The following is a 9,440-nucleotide window of genomic DNA, read 5'->3' as shown; positions in this document are numbered from 1 at the left end:
GTAGTTAGGAAGATCATTAACGTATAGCAGAAAAAGGACAGGTCCCAAAACCGAGCCCTGTAGAACACCGCTTAAAACTGGGTTGGAATGTGACAAAAAATGACAACGAGATGACGTTTCTTTATTCATGTATATTATTTCGACCGATTGAGTCCGGTTTTTCAGATATGATTTTAACCAGTCATTTACTATTCCGTCTTACTATGGACATTGATATTTCATCTAGACCCCTGGACCATTTACATTTACATCATTTAATTATTGTTAAAATTTCATATTCCGACCCTGGGCAGAGAAACATTCAGTTATTTATTTTATTAAACAATAGCTGCTCCAAAGGAGGCTGACTGTTTGGACCCATAATTTTCTGAATATTCGTAAAGTGATTGTTGAAGAGATTGGCAATAATAAATGGATCACTAGTAAGATTCCCGTTTGATTCGATTTCTATGTTTTCTTCAATTACTCGTTCTTTAGTATTAGTTTCATATTTTACTATACTCCATAATGTGGTGGTTTTATTTTCAGATTTTATTATGCGTGTTGAGTAACATCATGTTCTTGCTAATTTTAAGATATTTTTGTAAGTCTTTTTATACATTTTATAGTACTCTGTCATGTTACTTGTTAACTTACGCTATTTTAAAAGATCTTAACTTCTTACTAGGAACTTTAATCGCAGGAGTTATCCAGGACTTGTTAATTTTAAATTGGAATCGGAGTAACGAGCGTATGTGTCATGGAAAATGTTCCAAGCTTCTTTTATCGACTTTTTGTGTATATTTCCTCCCAGGTTTCATTACTTAGTATAAAATTGAAATGGCTGATATTTGTTAAATTAAAAATCCTTGTGTATGCGAATTTGACTTTCTTGTGTCTGTTTTGATTAATGTTTTGTACAATGAAAACATTTAAATTAAATAATTGTGCTTCATGATCCGAGAAACCGACAATTATTTCGAGTGGTGCACCTAAATTAAACCTGGACGATCAGAAGAACATACTGCATCAGTTGTTTGTTTTCACTTGTTTTCTTTTCATATTCTCTCACCTGATTTCGCTTAAATCAAAATCTTACGAATTTTCTTTTCGAAATAGAGCTTGCTCTGAACAAGAGAAACATCATAGGATCCTTCAGAACACAGGAAATGACATGCGATCTAACGCTATACACGTTGAAATTTTGACTCTAGGACAAATCGTAAGAGATTTCCTCGGATCTATCCAATAATGTAAAGCGGGCCTAACAGAAACGCATAATTGTACACAGAAACTTCGTATTCTGTGTTAAGGAAATCATTTTATAAAATATTAGCATTGAAAAATGCCTTGAACCTTAAACGTAAATCCCGGAGGTGATTCTTCGATCTTTCCCAACAATGCGTGCAATCACCAGCGATAATTGCTTCGCTCACCGAGTAGCATGACGCATAAGCGTATCTAGTGGACTGGTGTGGGACTGGTGTGGCTCAGACGAAAGGGTCTCCAAGTGTTTCCAGCCTACTAATTTGTTACCAAAATAAACGAAATGTTGAAATAATGATTTTATTTTATAAGCAAGATGAAAAATATACGTTTGAAACAGGATAAGCCCGGCCTCAGAGTCTCACAATACTTTCAGCACTGCGGCATGTGTTGTATGGTATTGTATCCATTTCGTCCTTTTTATACATTTAGCAGTGTATTACAATGCAGATGAAGCGGACCCGTTATTTATATAAAAACACAAAAGTAAAAAGAAAAATAGTAATCGAAATTACATACACTAAGTTAATAATTGGGCTATGCCTTACATCTTCCTATACATTACATTTTGCGTAACACGTCATTTGTATCTAAACACAAAAGTAAAAAGAATAATAATAATGAAAATTACACACACTAGGTAAATAAATATGCCTTACGTCTTATTATACACTATTTATTTATGTATTTCCTCCGACAGAGAGATCTCTCCAATTACAGGAGGTGTACACAAGTGATTATATTATTATATAAGAATAATAATAAGTAAAACAGAAATTTATAAATTAAAATATTAAAAATGAAAATAGTAAGAGTATTAAGCTAGCAATAAGCAAATACAATACATAGCTTTGTATACGGACATTCCATAGATCAGTGCATACATTTTATGAAGCACGAACTGATGCTCTCATTCTAGAAATAGGCATACATACATAATACATATATACACTTACATATACATATATATATACGTATACATACACCAATATTTATACATGCAAATATATATATGCACAAACACATATACATATCTCGCACATTTCACATGCACACATTTATGTGCTCGCCATGGATATTGTACATTACAATAACATAAAAATAGAAGATAATCAAATATCATTACCGTAGTTAATATAGTAATATGCAATATTAATTACGTTTTACATTTAACTTAATTTCGCACAAATATCTGTTCAATAATTTCTTAAATATTTTTTCTTTCAAACTTAAGTCAATGTCATCGATTCTATAGCTATAATATTATATAACGAACATAATTTTATTAAAGGTGAGTTGTTGTATGTGTTGGTTTTCGCAGTTGCATACCATAATAATTTCCTCGTTCTTAAAGCTCTTGATTTTATATTGAATTTAATATACTGCAAAAACTCACTGTTAACGTATTTACCATTTACTATTTTAAATAAACACGTTTCATGCAGAATAATACATCTATCCGAAAAAGTTGCGTAATTGAATTCACCCAGTAGTCTGGAATACGAAATTTTGTTAGTAATTGCAGATTGTCCAGTTTTCTTGTAGTATAGATACCTTAAAAACCTTTTCTGAATTGCTTCTAATTGATTGTTTTGAGTTACGTATTTCGTAGTCCAGGTTACCAAGGCGTATTCCATTTTTGATCTTACAATAATTTCAAAAATATTTCCTATAACATCATTGTTTGTAAACATTTTCATGTTTCTTATAATAAATCCCAATTGGTTAAAAGCGTTATGTGTTAGCAACAATGTATGTTTATTAAAAGACATATCAGAACTAAAAGTAATACCCAATAATTTATATGTATATACATGTTCTAGTACTTTGTTATCTATTTTGTAGGGATTAATTTTAGTTAACCTTCTTTGCTTTGAAAATATCATGAATTTACACTTGTTAGTATTAAAATATAATTTATTTTCTATACTCCACTGATATATGTTATTTAGATCCTCATTCAATTTCAATATATTTTGCATGATACTATTAAAAATAAAGTTAGAGTAAGTAATCGTTACTTGCAGTGTATTTAGAAATCCTTGGACATATCTAATACTAAAAACGGGTAACAAATATATATATATATATATATATATATATATATATATATATATATATATATTCTTCCTTTTGCAGATTTGGATGCGTAAAACACCAATACGCCATCATCTCGCTGATATGACCTTCGTTTATTCCACATACCATACTACCAGACATATCATTGCAGGTAAAACGTAGCATCAATCGGCAAGAAGAACTGCAGTTGTGGTCTTAGTCTGTTTTTCATGGTCTGGACTCTATCGCTAGCACGCCCGTCTACACCATAACTCATACGTCTATCATTAAGTGCAGGCATATACCCAGGTGTTCTTTATGGAGGGGGTCCAACACGAATTCTCGTAAGCATGTAGTTATAATGTTTTAAAAATATCAATATCAATAACAATAATAATAATAATAATAATAATAATAATAATAATAATAATAATAATAATAATAATAAAATTCTGTATTTATGTCAAACTTTTTCTTACTTTTCATTTAAAAAACCGGTTTACTTTAAACAATTTGCATTGTAGCACAAAAATATTTTCGAGAGACAGGTAACCAAGGAAATCTATCTGCTACATATATCACATAGCAAAATAAGCAAAGTGCAATGAGTGTATCGTTCTAATACATTAACCTTATAAACAGAACGGAAACGAAATTTTAATCCATTTAAAAGTGTTCTTTTATACCACCTTGAATCAATGGCATTACGATATGTTCTTAGAATTATAACAAGACAACAACCATTGCCCGAAGTTTGGACACTGACTCAAAGTAAATTGAAACAAAAAAAACTCAAAAGGATAAAAGCAAGTTTGTTTAAAAGTGCTTGAGTTTGGGAGGAGGACAGCCCCCAGGACCTCACGCTGGATGCGTCCCTGATTCAATGCATCATATTTATTTCTTACAAAATATGATTCTTAGATGTGTAATATGTAAAATTACGTCATAGTTTGACTTCTAATATGTCTTTTCTTAACATATACATATTACCCGGCGTTCTGCCTGCCTGTTTTATGTCGGATAAGCGAAACTGCTTTATTTCCAGAGATAGCATATGCACAGGGGCTAGAGGTCTGTACGGGCGGAATTTTTAGTCCTGGCCCGGCCCGTTGAATTTATAATCTATAAGAAATATTTCACGAACTCTGGTATTTTTTAACAAATTTGTTCGTCATCAAGTTTCATAAAGTAGTCCCTTTCTCCTTTAAATAATTTCAAAGCCCGTGGTGACTCAGTGGTTGATCTTTCTCCTCTGGTGCATGTGGTCCTTGGTTCGATTCTATCTCGCCCTGATTGATCCTTGTACTGGACAAACACCGTGTGCGTTGGTTTCCTCGTTGTTGTCCCGTTTTCTCCCACCTTCTTCATCCCACCATTTAATTCATTTGTCCTCATCACTTTCTCCTTTAGCATATTCAACATAACGTAGGATGTAAAACTTAAAGACTTCATTTCAAACCATTTCAATCAGAAGAACAGTTGCAGGAAGTATGTAATTTCGAATAAAACAAACTACTATATAAATTCTGAGTATTATTATTTTTTATGAAATTCTAGCGAACTTTATTTCTAAATCAAAGGGTAAGAAGACTAAATTCACCCTCTTGTTATTATTGATCCATTTCAATTGAAACACTTGAAAATAATTGAAAAGACATACCGTATATTCCAGTGTGCCACAACCTGTATAATGCTGCACACTAGTATTTTCAGCAAAGTTAAGAGTGTGACGCAAACTTTTTCCTATTATTTGCAAGAATATTTGTCAAGTTTCTTTTATTATTATTATTATTATTATTATTATTATTATTATTATTATTATTACTATTATTATTATCAACGATTCTTGCATGGATGAGTTGTCTGTATACGGTTAAGCAAACACAAGTATCACATTGAGAGAATGAGTATAATTATTTATTTTAATAGTAATAGATAAGTATATTTAATTGTACATTGTACCAAGAATAAATGCAACCAGTCTAGAAAGGTAGGACTAACAACAAAGGGATCCGGTGTGCAAACTACACACCGTCCCAAAGTCGTGAGTGCCACAACTCGTCTTCTACGCCTTGGCGCCTTAAGGCTGTTGCGTTCAGGGAGAGAAAGAAAAAAACTTAATTTCCTTGCAGTTAAATACTTCAATAAATGTTAACTTATGTCTATAAGTTACGTAAGTGATCGTATCGTTTTCTGTTTATTATTATCATTATTATTATTATTATTATTATTATTATTATTATTATTATTATTATTATTATTATTATTATTATTATTATTATTAATTCTTATTATTACACATTTCATAACACGTTGTGTGCCATGTGTATGGAATTCCATACACACGGCTCTCCTGTGCAGCACCCTGTGTATTATTTTCCATACACAAACAATGTAGATTTTCCTAGTTTGTTCTGTTCGTTCTATAGGTGTGTATATACATATGGAATAGAAATCAAAATTTAATGTTCACGCCACGTATATGCAAAACCATATTCAAAGAACTTTTTGAACAGAGACATGTATGGGCTAAAACAAAGGCGAAAACAAATTATTACTGGCGGATTTTTCCTCGTGATACACAGGTAATAACGGACAATAGTTATAAAATTAGTCAAATGTAGTTTTAATTAAGCACGAATTTAGCTTACAGTATACTCTGGGGAAAGCTCAAGAGTTCGCTAGGACCATTACAATATCGAACCCCGTCAAATGCACTGCAAAACTGACCCCAAGCCCCAAACAATGTTTAACAGATATTGTATCCTAATGTTCATTTCAATGAAAACCTATGTAGGCCTACGGTCTTCAATACTCGCCCTCAAACGAAGGTGAAGACCATCCGTGATTTGTAGTATTATACTCTCTCTCAACTACTGTATTCTCCTAACATGTCTCCCAGCGATTATAACATTTTTTGGTATCTCGATCACTTTTTAGTATGCTATATTTATCTAGAGGCCACTGATTAACATGCCATTGTATTTTTCAGTGTTTACCTTCGAAACTGAAATCATTATTTCGTCATTTCAGTCGCACCTACCTAATAATTACAAAGTTTCTTCGATAATTTAATAACATCGTATCATTTTTTGTGTTAATCATTAGCTTGGTTACGCCTATTTAAACACTTTTTTCTTTGCATCGACGTGTCACCTATCTCTTGGACGAAAATACACTATTTCTCACTGGGAATCAAATCCAGAACGAATGTCTTTGAACCATTTGACCACATTAAGGCACGTTTAAAAAGAAGTTTCGATTTCCTTCGGAAAATTGTGATTAGGTGTGACATTTTAAAATATATTTAAGAAAGAGTAAAGAACAAAGGCACTCAACTTTCTCGCTCCAATTTCTTATACTGACCCACGTAAGACTGCAGCTACCACTGAAACATTTATTGGGAAATTGCGAATAAACTATTGTGTTCTGCAAAACTTTGCTAGAAGAAACTTTAGAACCAAAAGTAAAGTATCCATTGTTCATATTTCCGTTAGAAACAACTTAAGCCATAAATTAGAATTATTATCTGAGTAATTTCTGGGAAAATCATGAGAAAAGTCACCCCCCAAGAATAAACTATCCATTGTGGATCTTTACAGGACAAATGAGCTATGCTATGTTGTTAGTGTTTTCATAAAAAAATTATTTATGAAATAGGAACGCAATCGCCTGAGTCGTTCTTTAGAAAATCGCAGGGTAAAACTTACTGTCAAAAATAAAGTACCACTTCTAGATTTTCAGCATGAGGAAATTATACCATATCGCTAGGTTATTTATGTAACATTTATTTATGAAATATGAACAACAAACATATCCTGAGTTGTTTTTGTGAAGGTCATTGGGAAAAACTTACCCCCAAAAGTTAAACCATTCTATCTGTAATTTTGACGATAAACGATTTATGCCATATTGTAAATTATTTATGAAGTCTGGACCGAGTAGCTCGATTCATTTTTAAGCAAATTGTTAGGAAAAATTTCACTGTCAAAGTAAACTACCTCTTTTGGATTTTTCTTTTCAGATCAAGCGTGTAACAACATATTCCAAGTCTACTACAGAAAATATTTTTACTGAAATTAGAGCAAATTTGTCGTAGTTATTAAGGGGAAAATTGTCAAAAAATATTCACCCCTTGAGAAAACCACTCCTTCTGTATGTTATCGGGAAAATCGATTTGTGCTATATGCTAGTTTGTTAATGAAACTTTTCTTTACGAAATATGAACAAAATTGCCCGAGGCGTTAATGGGAATAATCTTCGGGGGAAAACTCACCCTAAAAGTAAAATACTCCTTCTGAATGTTTACATGACGAAGGACTTATGTCATATTGTTAGGTTATTAATGATACTTCGATTTATGAAATGTGGTTGAGAAAATTGTGCATAAAGAACGCATACCATACAGTAGATAACACCATATGTAGTTTTTCAGATCAATGATTCATACTACGGTGGAGGGTTGTTAATAAAATATATATTAAAAATAAATAAAATCGTCACAGTTGTTTCTTTTAGAAAATTCAATTATCTTACATTTTCATCCGTCATTACAATACCCTTATTTTTAGGTGTCGAAGGATATAGAATTCGAAACGATAGTATGTTATGAAAACCATATGTCTTGAATTTGGTCCAGATACGTTGAACAGGATGGCCTCTATTTGACTCCATGTAAAAGTGTGTCGAAAAGACAAATAGATGTGTCAGACATGGAAAAATCAGTTTTTCGAAATGTCGGGGGCATGCAACTTGAATTCAGTGAGATCTCGTATTCGATTTTTATCATTATCACCACAGTTTCTTCTTTCGTAGCTCGAATGTGAAAACAAATTGGCCTACACCAACAAAACGAGTTACATAAGTGTTGTCATGCCAGAAACAAAGCTTATGCCTGCTACATCTTTCCATTATCGTCGTGAAAGCATTCGCGTTACTCGCACGTAAAGCTCTAAATATTAGTTTTACTTAAAGACAGAATTCTTTGTTCCTTACGAAGATTTATGATTGCATTTCTTGCAATTGTGGATATGAAAAGAGAGAGAGTCAATACTCTATAAAACACACACACTAGAACAATAATTTAACAAAAGCCTTTCTTATGACAATGAGCTATTCTATTTCATTTGCTGTAACTTTAAGGCTGCAGTTCGAGCATGTTTCTTTTTCTGTTTCTGACTCACGCATACTCGAAGTGAGTTCAAGTTCGTCTGCTGTGTTAAAACCAAGAGAAGAATAGTAAAGATACAAGACCAAAAACTGAAAACAATCGCTGTTATCAATAGTACTCTAATTCTGAATAAATACGTCGATTCAAGAACACAATCAATAAGATATTTCTTTGTTATATTGCTTTGATTCTTATTAACAAGAAAATTATACACTTCCTACAATGTTTTGTAAAAAAAAAAATGAGACGAGATTAAATTCGATCTGGTGTCAAAACAATACAAGAGCAAATAGTCCGCCACTCTACGCACCTAACCACACAGGTTACTTTTTGTTTATTCTCTTTTTCTTAAATAAATGCTCATGGCTATGGAGCATGTTATTTCCAAAATTAAGAGAAGAATTTTCCTGTGTTTTTCTATTTTTCTGTATAATGTCTTGGTTGCAGAAGCTAATTTATATTTGGCAGACAATTTATACCTTAGGTTTGAACCAATAAATCAAATATTTTACTCAACTCTCCAGCTCCTTGATTCAACTCCTGGACACAACGATACTACCAATCGTGAAATTCCCTCTGCAATCGTGCTCTGCTACTGCAAAAATCCATCGAAATTATTATTGCCAGTATACACAAAACTGAGCATAAGTTTGTTTTTTGCTTATATTTATATTATATTATATATTTTTTTGAAAATATCTCCATAGATGGATTAGTTTCTATTATTTCTACTTGGTGATAACTGAATTTTATCCATAAAAGTAAGGAATAGGGAATAATTGTGAAAAGTTCTAAGTTACAGTATAGGAGCATTTCTTTTAGCATACATGTACATCGCAGGAGATATTTTTATCTATCCATTTTTTTTAACGACTTAGTTGAGTTCACATAGTCTATTTCGTTATTTTCAATTAAAATATTTAGAGACTGCGCATATGATGAAAATTGATTGCTTGTGTGTTTTCAA

Source organism: Thermobia domestica, chromosome 18 (assembly GCF_964235325.1).
Source record: "Thermobia domestica chromosome 18, izTheDome1.hap1.1, whole genome shotgun sequence".
NCBI classification, from domain to species: domain Eukaryota; kingdom Metazoa; phylum Arthropoda; class Insecta; order Zygentoma; family Lepismatidae; genus Thermobia; species Thermobia domestica.
This window is presented reverse-complemented; position numbering follows the sequence as displayed.